Source organism: Balaenoptera physalus (genome assembly GCF_965194825.1).
Source record: "Balaenoptera physalus genome assembly, chromosome: 7".
NCBI classification, from domain to species: domain Eukaryota; kingdom Metazoa; phylum Chordata; class Mammalia; order Artiodactyla; family Balaenopteridae; genus Balaenoptera; species Balaenoptera physalus.
In genome coordinates, this window is record NC_138886.1 from 100,708,199 (window position 1) to 100,730,329 (window position 22,131).

The following is a 22,131-nucleotide window of genomic DNA, read 5'->3' on the forward strand; positions in this document are numbered from 1 at the left end:
TCTGCAGAAGGAGGAGTGATTTCTCTTATGCCTCTGTTTGTAGGAAGAACTTATTATTGCTGAAATTGAAACTCCAATTCTACATATAACACATTATCAAGTATCTCCCCAGAAACAGTAATCCAGAGGTTTTACTAGTTAATCTTTCTTCCGTTTACATTGTATGAGTTACAAATACAATAAACATTACAGAATAGAGTATGATCAATGTTGCCAGTAACTATTAGCAAAAGGAATTTATTGAAGAAATAAGACCGGGCAGGTTTGAACAGGTGGAGAGGTGGAAGGCCTTGTTCTCAGAGGGAAACAGTGGGTGCAGCGCAAGGAGGGAGGTGTGTGGGTGGCAGAAGCAGAAATAAGGACCTCCTTGGGAGAGGAGTAAAGATAAGGAAGATAGAACCAAACTTCGGACAACTATCTAACTGGATACATAGAACTCCCTCCCAGGAGATGCTAGACCAAAACACTGATGTCCTGATGAGAGTAAAAGGAATCCAACAACAACACAGAGAAAAGAACAAATTAGTAACAAATCCGGCTACGGATTCCAAGTTCATTAACCTAACCACTTCCATGTAAACCTGCAGTCAGATCTTCAAGATAAAAATCTTAATCAATAATGGAGTAGAAAATAATTTAAAACAATGGTTTTTGTCAAGGGTGATCGTTTTAAGAAACAGAGGTCACAAGGACCAGTCTCCAAGGCACTGGACAGAGGGGTCCAGTGTGGCACTGCAGCTCGCCCATTGTTACAGCACCACCATCCACCACTGCTGCTCAGAACCCTCCTGCTGCTGCCTGACATATATTTCTCTGCTGCTCCTGGTCACCTGCTCTAGGACTCACTGAACTCCAGCCCCTGGACAAGCGAGAAGGGGCTTCAGAAGGTGAGTCAGAGATTATGGGGTTGGAGCCAGAGGTTGGCTTGGCCTTCCACCAAAACTTACAAAGTGAGGGATTCTCAAACCTGTTGCAAAGATTGGGCCACTAAAAAATTGACAGTGAGTCTTCTCACCTACAAATAAATTGGATATTTTCCTAAGGGAACAATTAACATAATTTAAGTGACTTTTTTCTGATGTGATTTAAGCAGCAATGCTGATGTGGTCCGACACATATGCCTAGACAAGATGAACCCAAGAGTTGCTGGGAGGACCAGGTCTCTAGGTGACCTTGGTTTGCCATGGAGGCTGCAAACACCCGAGTGCTGCCCATCTCCTCACTTCCACAGCCCAGCAGCCTTCCCTGTCTCCTGCCCCCACCTCTAGGCTCAGCCCTCCTTTAGTCCAACCCCACTGAAAGAGCCCCAAGACAGAAGGTGGCACTGCAGCCATCTGGCTGTCCATAGCTCGGTGCTCAGATGCTGTTTCTCTTCAGTTCTGCATTAGGATGGGACTGTGATCTCACCATACTGCCCAGAACTCTCCAAACTGGGTCTTTATTCTCCAAGATGCCAAATACTTGCCAACTGGGCAAGTCCAGCCCTCAGATAGAGCTTACTTTGTCAGCACTGCTTATATGTTAATATTTTAAGTCATCTAACTACCATCATTTAGAAATTGGCTGAATCATCGTTTAGCCAATAACAGATTTTTTGCTTTTCTAAAAAAACCTGAAAGACCCTCACCACCAACCTGGAGCCCATTTTCCAGAATCCTTAAGCAGGGGCTTGGCTTTCCAGTTCTCCACCAGGCTCACATCCCCCCAGGCTCATTTTGCCAGTGGGTGCTCCTCCCTGCCCTTGAGCGATTTGAGCCCCTCCTTCCCCCAACCCTGGGCCCTTGCTGCTGGGCAACATGCCAGATGGAAAGCCCACTGCCAAGGTAGGGAGCTTCCTTGGGTTTTGCACATTGCTGCGTTTATTCTCACAGTGTGAACTCTTTTCCCCCAGCTTGCCTTCTAGAGAAGGGTTAAAGCTAGTTGGTTAAGGGAGTGGGTTGTATATTCAGTGACCCAGACTCTTCAGGTGTCATTGTACCCACCCTGCCACATATCCCCAACATCTGTATGGCCCAAGGCAAGAGTGAAAATAAAGGTTCATGTGTTAAAGGTCTAAAACGTTCAAAAGTTATAATCCTGGCCAATCTAATACAATCTCCTATCTTGATAAACATACCTTCATAAGCACCCGGAAGGCCAGGTTCAAATTGAGAATCCTCCAATTCCTCGGGGTTTCTCTCCAAAATGAGACAGCCCCAGCCTGGCGTGCAGCCCTCCCTCCTCCTGTTGCTGGGGTTTAGGCAGTGCTGCCTGAGAAAGAAAAGAGCCCTTGACATTCAGGAACTTAGTAGCAGCCATCAGCGTGGTTAGGAGCTGGCCTGGCGATCGTCCGTGGGCCGAGGTGTTCTCCTGTGGGACACAAACAAACTGACAAGCACCAACAGCAGACAAGGTCACTGTGAGACCACAACAACGTGAGATAAAACAAGGTACTTCATAATTTTTCTAAACACAGATAGAAACAACCCACAAAACATCAAACATCCTCTCTCCTGGCTAATGAATGTGCTTCTTTACCAATTACCACCCCTTTATCCTCACTCTAGTCGGTTCTCTCTAAAGATCAGATGTATTGAGATATCCAATCACAGAGTTGTCCCTCTTTCTGACAGCACCCATTCTAGAGTGAACCCTGCTTCTTTAGCTCTAAACCCAACCAAAGCCCAAATCCTGTAATAGTTTCTATCTAACCCCCTTTTACTGAGAGGCCCTACAGTGTAGGTAGGCCCTACACTGTTCCTACCACTGGAAACAGTGGTGAGCTTCACTCTCTCTCCAATAAGTAATAAGCCCAGCTCGTTCATACAGGTGTGTTTCTGGTGGTCTTTGCTGGAGCACATTGACACTGTAACCCCAAAGTGTGGAGAAATCTGAATTGGGGAATTCTGTGAAAGCACTGAGCTAGTGCCAGACTGTGTAAGTGGTTTCCGTTATTCTGTTTTTCTATAATGCACCTCAGGTCCTTTTCACAAATCCTGAGGCCTGACTGCATCTGTGCTGAGCAGAGCTTTGCTGAAGCCCTGCTAGAACTTTGACGGCTCTCGAAAGGGCAGAGCCAGCTCAACCATTTCTGGAACCTTGCCTTATCAGCCAATCTTGCTTTCCTAATTGAGACCCAGCCCTGCTTCTGCTTCAGTGAAGCTGCTGTGAAGGCAATTGTCTGGTGCATCCTGGCGAATGACTATGGTCTAATTTTAAATGATGTAGTGACTCTTGGGCCAATTATGTTCAGAAATTTTCCACTGTGAATGTGTCATATCAAAGTGATTTTAAAATGTCTTATGCTTTCTTGAATTTGACTTGGAACTTCACAACTTCAGATATAAGTTGTACCTATTTTAGCCCAAGCTACAAGGCAGCTGAGAGGCAGCGATCCACACCCTTGACCTGTGCCCCGTGAATGCAGTCGGAAAGCTGGGTCCTCACAGCCCTCAATAATATTCCTTGTTAAAAGGAATTAGGAGAATTTAATTCTATTAATTCTAGTTATTCATACCCTTGGGTTGTTTCCCTTGCCAAATAAATAGCTTGAACTGCTTTACCAAGACATATTTTAAGGAAGTAGGAGTAAATAATCAAACACACATACATACACACACACACACACACTCCAGAATGGAAATCAAAGCAGCAAGGGATCTAGGGAGAGTCCCTGCTCTGGGACTAGGTCTCCCAGGCCTTCCCAGCTCCACTGACCAATTCAACCTCACACCAACCTCCACTCTCAACGCCCCCGACTCCCACACTCACAGACCACCTCCCTCTGCTGGAACCGGCAGCACTCCTCTCCTGCCTTTCTCTGTCAGTCACCTCGAGAAGCTCTGGAGCCCCCCAGGTCATCCCACATCACATTCTGTACTCCTACCAGCAAATCTGTTCCCTTTTCTCATCCCTCATGAAACCCCAAACCTGGGACTTCCCTGGCGGTCCAGTGGTTAAGACTCCCCCTTCCAATGCAGAGGGTGCGGGTTCGATTCCTGGTCAGGGAGCTAAGATCCCACATGTCCCCGGGCCAAAAACCCAAAACATAAAACAGAAGCAATATTGTAACAAGTTCAATAAAGACTTTAAAAATGGTCTACATCAAAAAAAAAAAAAAAAAGAAACCCTAAACCTTCCCACTATGTTCTCTGGAATCCATCAGCAAAAACTCATGTTCTTCCCCCATCACCTTCTTGCTGCAATAACTCTCCCAGGCCACTCCCAAGAGAAACTTTTTTGGCCAGAGCCCTGGCACCCTGAGCCTGGTTGTTGGATGATGTTCCACCTGCTTCTCTCCATTGTTTTGAGACCATGTTCCCTCCCACTTCCCTAAAGCTCCCAGCTTTCGATCTCACATCATCAGACTAAATCACCTGCTGACCCTCATTGCTGTGGCCTCCAGCTCTGGCCACTGTGCCACATTTCTGAACTTGAGCTCTGAATTCACAGTTGCTCACATCTTAATGTTGGCAATTTCGATGCGTGCACAAGTTCTCCCAACCCCTGGCCTTTTGGGTGCTGGGAATCCTCTCCTCCAATGACCTGTCCCCAAACCACAGCCAGACCTGGTCTCCCCACTTCAAGTGGAGTTCCCAAGTCAGCAGTGTCAATACCACCTGGGAGCTTGTTAAAAATGCAAAATCTGGGACCTCCCTGGCGGTCCAGTGGTAAGATTCTGTGCTTCCAATGCAGGGGGCGCAGATTCGATGCCTTGTCGGGGAGCTAAGATCCCACAAGCTGCGTGGTGTGGCCAAAAATAAATAAATAAAAACTTTCTTTAAAAATGCAAAATCTCGGACTTCACCCCAGACCTACGGACTCAGACCTGCACTTTCATACGATTCCCAGGTGATTTACATGCACGTGAAAGGCTGTGAAGGGCTGGCCCAGATCCATAGCTGGAACTCCTCCAGGATCCCAGCTTCCTGCCTCCCATTCTCTGACCAACACTTTTTGTTTTTCCAAGTCATTCTCTCTAATCCTCCAATTTCCACAAGCCTTTTGACCCAATGGGACCTCAACTCCATTGATTGGACCAACTATTCACTGCCCCCACACATGTGCTGTCCTCTCCCCTTGAGTTCTCTGGAGGAAGCCCCTGCCAAACACAGCCACCCCATTGAATGCATTCCTTCAAAGCCCTTGCTTTCTTCTTGCTACTTTGCATTTGCTGGGTGACACCACAGCCCTCATACTCATTAAATCCAATAATACACCTTTATTTCATCTGAATCCAGGAAACTGAACATGGCTGGAGAAAACCCACACAATTCCTGCAACAGGTCTCATGTCAGCCATGATCACCTTGAGCAGCTCAACACTGCCTGGCAATCACACTGTGCTTCTCTGGTCCATTCAGTCTCCCAGTGTCCTACACAAATATCCCACATCTTCTCCTCTTTTCTCAGCCTCCAGTACCTCCTTCCCCATCAATAACCTTGCTACTTACTTTATTAAGAAAATTGAAGCCATCAAAGAACAGACCCTTACTTCACACACCAGCATCATGTCCATATGTTGCTCCTCTGCTGGATCTCAGAGTAAGGTGAGGCCAGAGGCATTCAGTACAGAATTGCATGGCATAAAACCCTGCACAGATCTATTGGTGGACAGCAAGTTTGACTCTAGGCCTCCCAACAATCAATACAAATTATACATGATGACAGATTGAAATCATAATGGAGTAAGCAGAGTTCAAGCTTACAAAATGGAGGCGGGTGGCCATTGGGGATCTGGTCTCCGTCACATCCTCACACCACTGAGAACTTGAACTTTCTGTGAACTCAACTGAACCCAGGACACTAGCTTGTTGTAAAACAGCATTTGCTAGCTGCAACCTTGTATCTCAAGGTTATTCCCCCTTGTAACTATGCAACTACTTTGGATTCCAATCAATTCTTGTTTAATGAGCACCCTTACTTCTTTCCAGCTCCGAATATAATTCTTGGCCAAAAAGTCATGTAACTAATTGTGGCCTTGCAGTTTTTGCCTTCATAAGCCTCCCCCATTTTGTAATCAGTGGAACAAAAATTCAAGTGTCTCTTGAATCTGTGCCTCCCAGACCTAATAAACCCAAATAAGCACTCTTCATTTCAATCAGGTCTCTGTTACTAAAATTTTGGTTAACATACAAATGAATTATTCTGCCCATAAGTTACTTTCACAATCATTTCCCAATCTTCAAAGAATAAGTTATGTATATATTTTTTTCACCTACCAACAGGTCTTTCTATCCTGTATACCACTCACATACTTTCTTATGTAGGCAGAACTTGAAGACATATTTTTCTTGAATAGGGGGAGCCCTCTAGTATATTTCAAACCTTCATTTTTCACAAAGGAATAATGGTGACATTGATAATAGAGGAAACACCTCTAGCCAAAATCTAGTGTTATATGTGGAACATACAGAAAATATTTCGGCAGGCTTTTATAACTAAGGTAGAAATTGGTTCCTAAAATTCACATCTCAATCTTCTGTGAATCCTTAGGAGAATTTAGGTTGTCACACTGTTATTTTACATAGTTCCAAGAACATAAAGGGCAGGTCTGTTTATGCAGAGTTTACATAGACATGTAGTTCAGATTAAAGAATGAAATGTGGCTGCTGGATAGGAACTAATCAGAGAGAGAGAGGCGGAAGACGGAGAAGGAGGGCATCCAGGGCTTTCCCGACCACAAATCTCACCTCCACTCCAACTCTCTTTATACATTTCTTGCAAAAATAATAATAGAAATAAGGAGTTGGTGGGGTTTCCAAAAACAAAAATCGTAAACTTCAACCATCTGGGGAAGGCAAAAATCCCATCCACTGCAACTCTCAGTTTGAAAGTAAAGTTGTACAACACACAATCAGGATATTACTTAAGAGTGTTCTTAAAGAACACCTGGTGTGTGGCTGACAGGGTCTTGGTGCTCAGGCCAGGTGTCAGGCCTGTGCCTCTGAGGTGGGAGAGCCGAGTTCAGGACAGAGGTCCACCAGAGACCTCCCAGCTCCACATAATATCAAATGGCAAAAGCTCTCCCAGAGATCTCCATCTCAATGCTAAGATCCAGCTCCACTCAACGACCAGCAAGCTACAGTGCTGGACACCCTATGTCAAAAAACTAGCAAAACAAGAACACAACCCCACCCATTAGCAGAGAGGCTGCTTAAAATCATAATAAGGTCAGAGACACCCCAAAACACACCACCAGATGCGGTCCTGCCCACCAGAAAGACAAGATCCAGCCTCATCCACCAGAACACAGGCACCAGGCCCCTCCACCAGGAAGCCTACACAACCCACTGAACAAACCTTACCCACTGGGGGCAGACACCAAAAACAATGAGAACCACGAACCTGCAGCCTGCAAAAAGGAGACCCCAAACACAGTAAGTTAAGCAAAATGAAAAGAGAGAGAAACACACAGCAGATGAAGGAGCAAGGTAAAAATGCACCAGAGAAAACAAATGAAGAGAAAATAAGCAGTCTACCTGAAAAAGAATTCAGAGTAATGATAGTAAAGATGTTCCAAAATCTTGGAAATAGAATGGAGAATATACAAGAAACGTTTAATAAGGACCTAGAAGAACTGAAGAGCAAACAAACAATGATGAACAACACAATAAATGACATTAAAAATTCTCTAGAAGGAAGCAATAACAGAATAACAGAGGCAGAAGAACAGATAAGTGACCTGGAAGATAAAATAGTGGAAATAACTAGCACAGAGCTGAATAAAGAAAAAAGAATGAAAAGAATTGAAGACAGTCTCAGAGACCTCTGGGACAACATTAAACGTACCAACATTCGAATTATAGGGGTACCAGAAGAAGAAGAGAAAAAGAAAGGGACTGAGAAAATATTTGAAGAGATTATAGTTGAAAACTTCCCTAATATGGGAAAGGAAATAGTCAACCAAGTCCAGGAAGCGCAGAGAGTCCCATACAGGATAAATCCAAGGAGAAACACACCAGGGCACATATTAATCAGGCTTTCAAAAATTAAATACAAAGAAAAAGCATTAAAGGCAGCAAAGGAAAAACAACAAAGAACATACAAGGGGATCCCCATAAGGTTGACAGCTGATCTTTCAGCAGAAACTCTGCAAGCCAGAAGGGAGTGGTAGGACATATTTAAAGTGATGAAAGGAAAAAACCTACAACCAAGATTACTCTACCCAGCAGGATCTCATTCAGATTCCACAAAGAAATTAAAATCTTCACAGACAAGCAAAAGCTAAGAGAATTCAGCACCACCAAACCAGCTTTACAACAAATGCTAAAGGAACTTCTCTAGGCAGGAAACACAAGAGAAGGAAAAGATGTACAATAACAAACCCAAAGCCAATAAGAAAATAGCAATAGGAACATACATATCGATAATTACCTTAAATGTAAATGGGTTAAATGCTCCAACCAAAAGACACAGACTGGTTGAATGGATACAAAAACAAGAGCCGTATATACGCTGCCTACAAGAAACCCACTTTAGACCTAGGGGCACATACAGACTGAAAGTGAGGGGATGGAAAAAGATATTCCACATAAATGGAAATCAAAAGAAAGCTGGAGTAGCAATTCTCATATCAGACAAAATAGACTTTAAAATAAAGAGTATTACGAGAGACAAAGAAGGACACTACATAATGATCAAGGGATCAATCCAAGCAGAAGATATAACAATTGTAAATATTTATGCACCCAACATAGGAGCACCTCAATACATAAGGCAAATGCTAACAGCCATAAAAGGGGAAATTGACAGTAACACAATCATAGTAGAGGACATTCACACCCCACTTTCACCAATAGACAGATCGTCCAAAATGAAAATAAATAAGGAAACACAAGCTTTAAAGGATACCTTAAACAAGATGGACTTAATTGATATTTATAGGACATTCCATCCGAAAACAACAGAATACACTTTCTTCTCAACTGCTCATGGAACATTCTCCAGGATACATCATATCTTGGGTCACAAATTAAGCCTTAGTAAATTTAAGAAAATTGAAATCATATCAAGTGTCTTTTCCGACCGCAATGCTATGAGACTAGATATCAATTACAAGAAAAAAATCTGTAAAACATACAAACACATGGAGGCTAAACAATACACTACTAAATAACTAAGAGATCACTGAAGAAATCAAAGAAGAAATCAAAAAATACCTAGAAACAGATGACAATGAATACACGACGACCCAAAACCCATGAGATACAGCAAAAGCAGCTCTAAGAGGGAAGTTTATAGCAATAAAATCCTACCTCAAGAAACAGGAAACATCTCAAATAAACAACCTAACCTTACACCTGAAACAATTAGAGAAGAAGAATAAAAAAATCCCAAAGATAGCAGAAGGAAAGAAATCATAAAGATCAGATCAGAAATAAATGAAAAAGAAATGAAAGAAACAATAGCAAAGCTCAGTAAAACTAAAAGCTGGTTCTTTGAGAAGATAAACAAAGTTGACAAACAATTAGTCAGACTCATCAAGAAAAAAAGGGAGAAGACTAAAATCAACAGGATTAGAAATGAAGAAGGAGAAGTAACAACTGACACTTCAAAAGTACAAAGGATCATGAGATATTACTACAAGCAACTATATGCCAATAAAATGGACACCCTGGAAGAAATGGACAAATTCTTAGAAAAGCACAACCTTCAAAGACTGAACCAGGAAGAAATAGAAAATACATATAGACCAATCACAAGCACTGAAATTGAGACTGTGTTTTAAAATCTTCCAACAAACAAATGCCCAGAAGCAGATGGCTTCACAGGCGAATTCTGTCAAACATTTAGAGAAGAGCAAAAACACCTATCCTTCTCAAACTCTTTCAAAATATAGCAGAGGGAGGAACACTCCCAAACTCATTCTATGAGGCCACCATCACCCGGATACCAAAACCAGACAAAGATGTCACAAAGAAAAAAAACTACAGGCCAATATCACTGATGAACATAGATGCAAAAATCCTCAACAAAAAACCAGCAAACAGATTCCAACAGCACATTAAAAGGATGATACACCATGATCAAGTGGGGTTTATCCCAGGAATGCAAGGACTCTTCAATATACACAAATCAATCAATGTGATACACCATATTAACAAACTGAAGGAGAAAAACCATATGATCATCTCAATAGATGCAGAAAAAACTTTCAACAAAATTCAACACCCATGTATGATAAAAACCCTCCAGAAAGTAGGCATAGAGGAAACTTACCTCAACATAATAAAGGCCACATATGACAAACCCACAGCCAACATCGTTCTCAATGGTGAAAAACTGAAACCATTTCCTCTAAGATCAGGAACAAGACAATGTTGTCCACTCTCACCACTATCATTCAACACAGTTTTGGAAGTTTCAGCCACAGCAATCAGAGAAAAAAAGAAATAAAAGGAATCCAAATTGGAAAAGAAGAAGTAAAGCTGTCACTCTTTGCAGATGTCATGATACCATACATAGAGAATCCTAAAGATGCTACTAGAAAACTACTAGAGCTAATCAATGGATTTGGTAAAGCAGCAGGACACAAAATTAATGCACAGAAATCTCTTCCATTCCTATACACTAATGATGAAAAATCTGATAGAGAAATTAAGGAAACAATCCCATTTACCATTGCAACAAAAAGAATAAAATACCTAGGAATAAACCTACCTAAGGAGACAAAAGACCTGTATGCACAAAACTATAAGACACTGATGAAGGAAATTATAGAAGATACAAACAGATGGAGAGATATACCATGTCCTTGGATTGGAAGAACCAACATTTGGAAAAGGACAATACTACCCAAAGCAATCTACAGATTCAATGCAATCCCTATCAAACTACCAATGGCATTTTTCACAGAACTAGAACAAAAAATTTTACAATTTGTATGGAAACACAAAAGACCCTGAATAGCCTAAGCAATCTTAAGAAGAACGGAGCTGGAGGAATCAGGCTCCCAGATTTTGGACTATACTACAAAGCTACAGTAATCAACACAGTATGGTACTGACACAAAAGCAGAAATATAGATCAATGGAACAGGATAGAAAGCCCCGACATAAACCCACGCACACATGGTTACCTTAATTTTGATAAAGGAGGCAAGAATATACAATGGAGAAAGACAGCCTCTTCAATAAGTGATGCTGGGAAAACTGGACAGCTACATGTAAAAGAATGAAATTAGAACATTCCCTAACACCACACACAAAAATAAACTCAAAATGGATTAAAGACCTAAATGTAAGGCCAGACACTATAAAGCTCTTAAGGGAAAACACAGGCAGAACACTATATGAAATAAATCACAGCAAGATCCTTTTTGACCCACCTCCTAGAGAAATGGAAATAAAAACAAAATAAACAGATGGGACCTAATGACACTTAAAAGCTTTTGCACAGCAAAGGAAACCATAAACAAGACGAAAAGACAACCCTCAGAATGGGAGAAAATATTTGCAAATGAAGCAACTGACAAAGGATTAATCTCCAAAACAAACAAGCAACTCATGCAGCTCAATATCAAAAAAAGCAAACAACCCAATCCAAAAATGGGCAGAAGACCTAAATAGACATTTCTCCAAAGAAGATATACAGATTGCCAACAAACACATGCAAGGATGCTCAACATCACTAATCATTAGAGAAATGCAAATCAAAACTACAATGAGATATCACCTCACACCAGTCAGAATGGCCATCATCAAAAAATCTACAAACAAATGCTGGAGAGGGTGTTGAGAAAAGGGAACCCTCTTGCACTGTTGGTGGGAATGTAAATTGATACAGCCACTATGGAGATCAGTATGGAGGTTCCTTAAAAACCTGAAAATAGAGCTACCATACGACCCAGCAATCCCACTACTGTGCATATACCCTGAGAAAACCATAATTCAAAAATAGTCATGTACCACAATGTTCATTGCAGCTCTATTTACAATAGCAAGGACATGGAAACAACCTAAGTGTCCATCGACAGATGAATGCATAAAGAAGATGTGTAAAGCAATTATACTCCAATAAAGTTGCTAAAAAAAAAATGAAATGGAGTTGAGGAATAGATTTAAGAATTTTTAAATCAATTGTTCAAATATTAGCTATGGTTTATTGTCCCCCGGTAATATTTTTTCGTTTCCTAAGAAATGATGAGAGATGATGATCAGCCACACTGTTTGGCTTCACCCTGAAGGGGATGGATTATTTATTCCCCTCTGACATATGAGAGAGAAAAAGAGATATCTTTCTCTTACCTGTTAATTTTCTCTGCACTCTATACATAAGCAACATGTCTTCCTGTCTGGTTCCCAGAGGGTCTTTCTCCAAACATAATAGTTTTTAGGTGTCTTTTCTTTTTTATTTTTTTTAATATTATGACTGAAAGTCACAATTTAAGCAATGTAAATTATTAACATTATATATGTAATATATATATAAATCTTTCAGATCAAGAAGTCTTCAGATAATGAGAATTTAAAAGGTCTTATCATAATTATTTCAATAACAAAACTATTTACTTTTTCTTTTATAGGTTGCAGTGGCTCTTTCAAGAGTAGTTTCTTATCTTGCCACGTTTCATTACTTTTTTCCTTATTTTAAAAAGGTATTTTTCTCTCTGTTTAGAGATTGCAATGCCCAGGAGATCCTCACACTTGCCTCCCCAGTCTATGAGCCCTATTTGGAACGTCCTCTAGAAAATATGTAGCGTCCTTCACAAAGAGCAACAGGATCGATTAAAAAAGCCGTGTCTCTTCAGTGGAGTTTTGAAATCAAGTATATAGACAAATCCTATATCACATTCCATCCCCAGTTCTTGTTCTGATTTAATCACATTTACTGGAAACAACAATATTGATTTCTATGGGCAGCTTGTAATAACTTCAGGTACACAACATCGCAAGGAATTGCAAGCCTAAGCAACATTGTGTAACTAATGAATGCACAACCATAAAACACTGTATGGATAGGTTTAGAGTTATGACAAAATTCTAAAAAGATTAAATTGCTTAGAACTACACATCAAATACTCACAGACCTAGTGCAAAGACACACATTGGTTCTAAAAATATATAAGCAATGCTTTCCCTAAAGTACAGTGATAAAATTGAATATTTTGGAAACCTATCAAGGACATTCCAAAAATTAATCAAAGGAGGCATATTTTAAAAAACTCTTTATCAACTATACCCCAGTAAAAAAATAAATAAAATTAAAATAAAAAACAAAAAAATCTTTAAAAATCATTTACAAGAGCTATTCATTAATTCTGAATGTATATACCTTTATTTTTAATCCACTGGATTATAGAATCTTTGATTGATTGATTGATTTTTCCGAGCAGTATCTGCAAAGGATAGTTGAATTAGGGACAAATTACATACTTGAGCAAGGCTACTGGGACAAAGTTTATATCAGTGACTACCAAACAAGCGTGATTTTGCCCCACAGAGAACATTTGGCAATGTCTGGAAACATTTCTGGTTGCCGCAATTGTGGGTCAGAAGCAGGAAGTTGTTACTGGAATCTAGCACATAGAGGCCAGGCATGCTGATAAACATCCTACAATGCACAGAACAGCCCTCACAACAAAGCATTATTTGACTAAAATGCCAATAGTGTTGAGGTTGAGAAACACTGATACAAGTATTCCATTCCTTGGTATGGCTGAACAGTATTCCACTGCATAGATGTAACATATTTTGTTGATCATTCAACTGTTCAAGGCCATCAGGTTGTTTTCAGTGTTTGGATATTATCAATAATGCTACTATGAACATTTGTGTGTAAGTTTTTGCATGGATGTATGATTTCATTTATTTTGCACAAGTAGCTGGAAGTGGAATAGCTAGACAAACAGCTGAATTTTTAAGAAAGTACCAAACATTTTTCCCTCCACACCCTTGTCAGTCATCCTCATTTTCCATTACAATAGGTGTGTAGTTACTGGGGTATAGCAATGTGGTTTTAATTTGTGTTAGAAACCTAATGTTGCTGTAGGCCCCCCAAAGATGTTCACGTCCTAATCCTCGGAACCTGTGACTATGTTATCTTACATGGCATAGGGGAATTAAGATTACAGATTAGCTGACCTTAAAATAGGAACATTATCCTGGATTGTCTAGGTGGGCCCAATGTTATCAAAAGTATCCTTAAAGGTAGAAGAGGGAGGCAGAAGACTAGGTCAGAGTGCAGCTGACACTTGAACAACTTGGGGCTTTGGGGCACTGACCCTCCATGCAATTGAAAATCCATGCATAATTTATAGTTGGCCCTCCAGATAGACAGGTTCCTCTGTACCTGTGGTTCCAAATCCTAGGATTCAACCAAATCTGGATGGTGTAGTATTGTAGTATTTACTATTGAAAAAAATCCACATGTAAATGGACCTGTGAACTTCAAACCTTCATTGTTCAAGGGTCAACTGTAATTTGATGTGAGAAGGGGTCATCATGGCATTGCTGGCTTTGTCCACAGAAAGGACCAGAAATCAAGTTATGTGGACACACTGTAGAAGCTAGAAAAGGCAAGAGAGAAGATTCTTCCCTCAAGCCACCAGAGAGAAATACAGCTCTGCTAACAGCTTGATTTTAGCCCAATGAGGTCCATGAGGATGGACCTGAGAATCTATGGAACTGTAATATAATATGTTTGTGTTGTTTCAGGCCACTAAATTTGTGGTAGTTTATTACACCAACCATACAAACTAATACAAGTGTTGTGCAACTTTCCATGTTCTTATTTGCTATTTATATATGTTTATTGGTAAAGTGTCTGTTCAAATCTTTGGCCTGCTTTTTGTGTGTGTATTCATTCATATTTATTTAAGTTTAATTGAGGTAGAATTTAAACCATTAAACTTACCTATTAAAACTGTACAATTTAATAATTATTTTGAAAGTTTATAGAATCACAACCCAATTTTAGAGCATTTTTATAGTACCTCCACCCCAAAACCTCATGCTTGTTTGAGTTAATCCCTGCTCCCACAGCCAGATCTAGACAACCACTGATCTGTTTCTGTCCCTATAATTTAATGGAGATTTCATATAAGTGGAATCATACCACATGTAGTAATTTAGGTCAGGATTCTTCCACTAAGTGTAATGTTTTCTGAGGTTCATTCATGTTGCACTTATCAGTTTTTTTTTCCTTTTTATTGCTAATTAGTGTCCCATTACATTTATATATGACATTTTATTTATGCATTCACCAGTTGATGGATATTTGGATAACTTTCAGTTTAGAACTATTATGAATAATGTTGCTATGAACGTTTGTTGCGTCGTATGGTATGTTTATATTTAAATTTTTAAGAGACAAACTGTCTTCCAAAGTGGAAATATTTTGCATTCTCAAGATGAATAATAATGAAGATTCCAGTTTCTCTACATCAACAGCATTTGTTGCTGTCTATCTTTTCTTACAACTATAGGGAGTGTGAAATGATATCTCACTGTGATTTCAATATGCATTTTCCTAATGACTAAGGATATTGAGCATCATTTCATGTGCTAATAAGCCATCTTTCATAAAATTTCTATTCAAGTCTTTTGTTCATATTTTAGTTGGGTTATTTAGTTTCATATTATTGAATTGTAAAAGTTTTCAATATATTCTGGATACAAATCCTTTATCAGACATGTGATTTACAAATTCTTTCTCCCATTCTGTGGTTTGTCTTAATTTTCCTAATTGTGCCTTTTGAAACACAAATTTTAAAAAAATTTTATTGAAGTATAGTTGGTTTATGATGTGGTAATTTCTGCTGTACAGCAAAGTGATTCAGTTATACGTATATGTGCATTCTTTTTCATATTCTTTTCCATTATGGTTTATCACAGGATATTGAATATAGTTTCCAGTGCTATAGAGTAGGACCTTGTTGTTTATCTAGATTATATATAATAGTTTGCATCTGCTAATCCCAAACTCCTAATCCATTCCTCCCCCACCCCCTCTCCCCCATGGCAACCACAAGCCTCTTCTCATGTCTGTGAGTCTGTTTCTGTCTCATAGATAAGTTCATTTGTGTCATATTTTAGATTCCACATATAAGAGATATCACATGGTATTTGTCTTTCTCCTTCTGACTTACTTCACTTAGTATGATAATCTCTAGGGCCATCCATGTTGCTGCAAATGGCATTATTTCACTCTTTTTTATGGCTAATATTCCATTGTGTGTGTGTATCTATCTATCTATCTATCTATCTATCTATCTATCTATCTATGTATATATATATTTATCTATCTCACATCTTCTTTATCCATTCATCTGTCAATGGACATTTAGGTTGTTTTCATGTCTTGGCTATTGTGAATAGTGCTAGGATGAACATAGGGGTGCACTATAGTTTTCTCTGGATATATGCCCAGGAGTGGGATTGCTGGATCATATGGAAACACTACTTTTAGTGAAACAAAAGCATTTTAAATTTTAAATTTGATGAATTCCTATTTGTCAATTTTTTCTTTTATGGATTATGCTTTTGCTTACATATCTCTTTGCTTCTTGCCCAACCCAAGGTCAAGATGGTTTTCTCCTAGATTTTCTTACAGAACTTGTATAGCTTTAGTTCTTACATTTAGGTCTATTATCCATTTTGAGTTAATTTTTAAGTATGTTGTGTGGTAAGGGTCAAAGTTAATTTTTGCATGTTGATATACAATTTTCCCAGGATGACTTATTGAAAAAAAAAATCTCTTCCTCACTGAATTATATTGGCACCTCCTTCAAAAATCAACGATTTCTTTTTATAATAATTATAATCTTACATCTTTGTAACTACTTTTTAAATCCTATGCATGTGTTTTTATATTTTACCTCTCTTCAATTCTAAAACATAAAATCCACCATTTAAAAATCATAGTGTAGATTGGCTCTGAATAATCTACTAGGGTAAAAATTAAAAGCAGTATCAATTCTAATTCATAATATTGGGAATTGGAAAATATACTTGGAACTTGGGCTTTAGCTTTTTATTTAAAGTAAAATTATATTTTGTGTTGTGAAATTTTCTTAGATTTGTATTAGTATTTCCTAAGTTTAATTTCTTGAAAATTAGAGCAACCCAACAAGTATTTCACCTCATCATGTATTCAACTTGTACTGAGTGCTTCTCTCACAGTAAACTAAAGGTACATGCACAAATTTCAGATAAATTTTATTTAAATTTGAAGTGAAAGCTAACTGCTGTATGATCTTTAATTTTATCTCGAGTGAAAGGTAACTAGAAACATTGGGAAAGAATGTGACTGATGGTGGATAAAATCCCATAAATATCCTTTCAATCATGGATGTTCAGGATCTGTTCAAATCACAAACCAAAACCAAATACAGTCAAACTGTGTAAGTTAATTAAGATATCTATTTTTCAACTTTTCATCTGGTGGGTGACTTGGATTGGGCATGTGCTACATTCTTTAAACACATTTCACGTTCATTTCATTGTCCTAAACCACTATTGAGATCATTTGCTTTCCTATCAGTTCAAGACCAAATCACATCTAGGTCAAGAACAAGCTTATGTGGTTACTGTCTTTTTGAGAAAAAAAAATCCTTTAACAACAATTTTGCTTTTTTTCCCTCATGAAAATTACCACCTTTTGTCTCTTCTTGCTACCACACCTCTCCTTTCTCCATAGCTGCCTCTCATTTAAATATGTCCTGGTCTCGTTTTGCAAATGCCAACAGTTTAGAGAGCACAACAGAGGTTGTCACATAAAGCAAAGCCCTAGAGTCCTCTAAAACAAAACTCGTGTCTCATTTTTAAGAGAGTAGGGCCACAGCTCAAAGCCTTGGTTCTATTTAAAACCCACAGTGTTTATGCAAATTAAACTTCAGTTTTAGAAGATCAGCTCAGAACAGTCAGTAACTGCCAAACACTGATTAATGACCACACCTAAATCACATTAAACAAATAGATCATGCAACAGCACTGATCAGAGCCTGAAGCAGCATCCTCTCTGAGGCTGGGCATAAGAAAGCTCGAGGCTCTGCAGACGCACTGCCTTTATCAGGAGAACAGGGCAGGGTTTCCATTCACTAGAGACCCTTGTATAGCAAGAAAGTCATGTTGTCATAGTAATAAGTAAACCATGGCTTCCAATCAGAAGAAATACTCTTCCTGACTTTTTCATTATTTTTTTAATTTGAAGTATAGTTGATTTACAATGTTGTGTTAGTTTTATGTGTACAGCACAATGATTCAGATAGATGGATGGATAGATAGATATATAGATAGACAGATATTCTTTTTCAGGTTCTTTTCCCTTACAGGTTATTACAAAATACTGAGTATACTTCCCTGTGCTATACAGTAGGACCTTGTTTTTTTATCCATTCTATATATAATAGTTTGCATCTGCTAATCCCAAACTCCTAATTTATCCTTCCCCCTCCCTTTCCCCTTTGGTAACCATAAATTTGTTTTCTATAACTGTGGGTGTTTCTGTTTTGTAAATAAGTTCATTTGTATCATTTTTTTTAGATTACATATATAAGCGATATCATATGGTATTTGTCTTTGTTTGACTTACTTCACTTAGTATGATAATTTCTAGGTGCACCCATGTTGCTACAAATGGCATTATTCCATTCTTTTTATGACTGAGTAATATTCCATTGTATATATGTACCACATCTTCTTTATCCATTCCTCTGTCGATGGACATTACGTTGCTTCCATGTCTTGTGTATTGCAAATAGTGCTGCAATGAACATTGGGGTGCATGTATCTTTTCAAATTATAGTTTCCTCCAGATATATGCCCAGGAGTGGGATTGCAGGATCACATGGTAGTTCTATTTTTAGTTTTCTTTTTATAAATTTATTTATTTTATTTATTTATTTTTATTTTTGGCTGCATTGGGTCTTCATTGCTGTGTGCAGGCTTTCTGTGGTTGTGGCGAGCAGGGGCTACTCTTCATTGCAGTGTGGGCTTCTCATTGCAGTGGCTTCTCTTGTTGCAGAGCATGGGCTCTAGGGACGTGGACTTCAGTAGTTGTGGCATGCGGGCTCTGTAGTTGTGGCTCGTGGGCTCTATAGCACAGGCTCAGTAGTTGTGGTGCATGGGCTTAGTTGCTCCGTGGCATGTGGGATCTTCCCATACCAGGGCTTGAACCTGTGTCCCCTGCACTGGCAGACAGATTCTTAACCACTATGCCACCAGGGAGTCCCTATTTTTAGTTTTTTAAGGAACCTCCATACTGTTCTCCACAGTGGCTGTACCAATTTACATTCCCTTCAACAGTGTAGGACGGTTCCCTTTTCTCCACACCTTCGCTAGTATTTGTTATTTGTAGACTTTTTGATGATGGCCATTCTGACTGGTGTGAGGTAATACCTCATTGTAGTTTTGATTTGCATTTCTCTAATAATTAGCAATGTTGAGCATTTTTTCATGTGTCTGTTGGCTATCTGTTCTGAGTTTTATTCACTGTATTATGAATACTGAACTCACTTTTAAGATCAGTCTTGGTACTATCTTCATTGTTTTTTTAGATTTTTGACACTTTTTTGGTACTAATTTATGTATTGATAAATGCTTATGGCAGTACTTCTCTAGTGGTGCAGTGGTTAAGACCCTGAGCTCCCAATGCAGAGGGCCCGGATGCGATCCCTGGTCAGGGAACTAGTTCCCACGTGCATGCTACAGCTAAGAGTTCACATGCCACAGCTAAGAAGCACACATGCTGCAACTAAGGAGCCCGCCAGCCACACCTAAGACCTGGCACAACTAAATAAATAAATTAAATAAATAAGTAAATAAATAAATTGTTAAAAAGATGCTTACGGTTATGACAGTGATATAGAACAGGTATACATCTTCTGTCACATCTAGTAAATGAGGAGAAAAGAAAAGTACAAAGTCAGAACATAAATGATAAATTTTGACCCAAGTAGAAACTGTACAGATATCATCACTTAATAAGTCAGGTAAAAATTATTTTCTACATAAATCAAGCATCTACTATATCATAAATAAGAAACATCAAAACTTCAGGAATTCTGAAAGCAAGTGGTATTATAAAACAGTTTACATCTGGATTCCTTTAATCTTAAATTACAGCAGTTTTCTATTCTCTATTTTTCCTAAGAAGATGCTTCTGTTTAAAGGATTGTTACATTAAAAGTAAAAGAAAAGATGATTGTCAAATATATGCTGATACAAATATATATGCAAAAAGAAGCAAAACAAATTTTAATTGCTTAAATCATAAATTTAATATGATATATACAATGGAATATTACTCAGCCATAAAAAGAAACGAAATTGAGTTATTTGTCATGAGGTGGATGGACCTAGAGTCTGTCATACAGAGTGAAGTAAGTCAGAAAGAGAAAAACAAATACTGTATGCTAACACATATATATGGAATCTAAAAAAAAAAAAAAGGTCATGAAGAACCTAGAGGCAAGATGGGAATAAAGCTGCAGACCTCCTAGAGAATGGACTTGAGGACACAGGGAGGGGGACAGGTAAGCTGGGACAAAGTGAGAGAGTGGTATATATGGACATATATACACTACCAAATGTAAAATAGATAGCTAGTGGGAAGCAGCCGCATGGCACAGGGAGATCAGCTCAGTGCTTTATGACCAGCTAGAAGGGTGGGATGGGGGGGTGGGAGGGAGGGAGACACAAGAGGGAAGAGATATGGGGATATATGTATATGTATAACTGATTCACTTTGTTATAAAGCAGAAACTAACACACCATTGTAAAGCAATTTTACTCCAATAAAAATGTTAAAAATAAATAAGTAAAAAATAAATAAATTTAATGTGATAAAAGCATATTATGATTGGAATTCAGCTCATATTTTCAGAATGAAATGCAACATATACATGTCTCTAAGACTGTGTGCACATTTCAAGTTAATAAGAAAGTGGACTTAAATAATTTTAAAAGCATTGTTTAAGACCCATCATAGAGTGATCATGTGCTATTGATAATGAAATTAAAAGTGTACACATTTAAATACATTCCTTTTAAAAACTTTTATGCTGACAGAAAACATACAACTATGTGACATGAAAATTATCAATAACTATTACCAAAATATTGTAGACTACTTGAAATCTCCAGGTGTAAATGTTCTAACATATTGATACCATTAGTTCTACTCATAGTTCTAACCATGGCCATGCATGAGTCCAGTAAAGCAGAATCTATAGGTGGGGGACCTGGGAATCAGCATTTTAAACTCCTCAAGGAATACTAATTTTGTATTTAAATATTATCTTTTGAAATAATTTTAGATTTATATACAGCTGGAAAAATATTACAAAGTTCTCATCTGCTCTTCACCCAGATCTTCCCAATGGCAACATTTTGTATAACTATTTCCTATTTCTTTGTATTACTAATTTTCTTGAATTTTTTATTTTAAAATAATTGTAGATGCATAGAAAGTTGCAAAGATACTACAGAGAAGTCCTGTGTACCTTTTACCCAGCTTACCCTAATAGTTAACATTTTATATAATTAGGTGATTCCAATGTACAGCAGGTTGAGAGCTATCAAGCAACACCACAAAAAAGAATTTATTCAGGAGATCATATTAATAAAGGGTGAATGTAAAACAAACACATATATAAAAATAATTAAAAAAAAAATTTTTTTTTAAACTAGCTTCCACAGCTCTGATCATAAATTTAAGGTGAGTGACATAGACATTATATATATCTGCTCTTACTGACTTAGCAAACACCAACACTATCAAAATATTCATCTGGATTAAAACTTTATTGTAGGGGACCTTCGAGATGGCGGAGGAGTAAGATGTGGAGATCACTTTCCTCTCCACAAATACATCAAAAATACATCTACATGTGGAACAACTCCTACAGAACACCTACTGAATGCTGGCAGAAGACTCAGACTTCCCAAAAGCCAAGAAACTCCCCACGTACCTGGGTAGGGCAAAAGGAAAAAAAAAAAAAGAGACAAAAGAATAGGGACGGGACCTGCACCTCTGGGAGGGAGCTGTTAAGGGGGAAGTTTCCACACACTAGGAAGCCCCTTCGCGGGCAGAGACTGCGGGTGGCAGAGGGGGGAAGCTTCAGAGCCACGGAGGAGAGCGCAGCCACAGGGGGCAAAGCGGAGAGATTCCCGCACAGAGGATCGGTGCCGACTCTCCTTTAGGAAACGTG

The 22,131-nt window shown here is 38.7% G+C and overlaps 1 pseudogene across 1 annotated transcript in view; it reads right to left on the minus strand.

Moving 5' to 3' along the window:
- LOC309665133 (receptor expression-enhancing protein 5-like) overlaps positions 1–22,131 on the minus strand; it is a 113,216-nt pseudogene that overhangs the window by 40,446 nt on the left and 50,639 nt on the right. Inside the window, exon 3 of the transcript XR_014268453.1 lies at positions 2,117–2,250. The product of XR_014268453.1 is annotated as a receptor expression-enhancing protein 5-like (transcript). The remainder of the gene's footprint in view (positions 1–2,116; positions 2,251–22,131) is intronic.